Source organism: Rattus norvegicus, chromosome 7, assembly GCF_021556685.1.
Source record: "Rattus norvegicus strain SHRSP/BbbUtx chromosome 7, alternate assembly SHRSP_T2T, whole genome shotgun sequence".
NCBI classification, from domain to species: Eukaryota; Metazoa; Chordata; class Mammalia; order Rodentia; family Muridae; genus Rattus; species Rattus norvegicus.
Window position 1 is genome coordinate 102,997,065 of NC_141540.1, and position 844 is coordinate 102,997,908.

The following is an 844-nucleotide window of genomic DNA, read 5'->3' on the forward strand; positions in this document are numbered from 1 at the left end:
AGGGGGATGTTTGCCCGGAAACCGGGAAAGGGAATAACACTTGAAATGTTTATAAGAAATACTCAAGTTAATTTAAAAAAATGAAAATGTATTTGGAGATTAACCAACATGCTTAGAAATAAAACAAGTATCAAAAGGGAAGTCCCTTAGAACCTGAACACATGTATAGATGGTACTTGACTTATTGTGTTTCATTGTATTTTCTCCTAGAAAATGATTCATGTTGTCTTAGTGTCCTCAGTAGTATGTCCAATTTTCTGAGGAACCTCCAGGCTGATTTCAGAGTGGTTGTACCAGCTTGCAATCCTACCAACAATGGAGGAGTGTTCTTATTTCTTTACATCCTCGCCAGCATCTGCTGTCACCTGAGTTTTTGATCTTAGCCATTCTGACTGAGTATGACTGAGTATCTCATGGTTGTTTTGATTTGCATTTCCCTGATGACTATGGATGTTTAACATTTCTTTAGGTGCTTCTCAGGCATTCAATATTTCTCAGTTGAGAATTCTTTGTTTAGCTCTGTACCCCATTTTTAAGAGGATTATTTGATCTTCTGGAGTCTAACTTCTTCAGTTCTTTGTATATATTAGATATTAGCCCTCTATTGGATGTAGGATTGGTAAAGACCTTTTCCCAATCTGTTGGTTGCCATTTTTGTTCCATTGACAGTGTCCTTTGCCTTACAGAGCTTTGCAATTTTATGAGGTCCCATTTGTCGATTCTTGGTCTTAGAGCATAAAAATATGGAACACTTCACAAATTTGTGTGTCATCCTTGCACAGGGGCCATGCTAATCTTCTCTGTATCATTCCAATTTTAGTATATGTGCTGCCAAAGTAAGCAT

General features: G+C 37.2%; 1 non-coding gene across 1 annotated transcript; it reads right to left on the minus strand.

Moving 5' to 3' along the window:
- Positions 1–737: 737 nt before the first annotated feature.
- Positions 738–844, minus strand: LOC120094054 (U6 spliceosomal RNA). Its single transcript, XR_015626235.1, has one exon. It is a non-coding gene; the product is annotated as a U6 spliceosomal RNA (small nuclear RNA).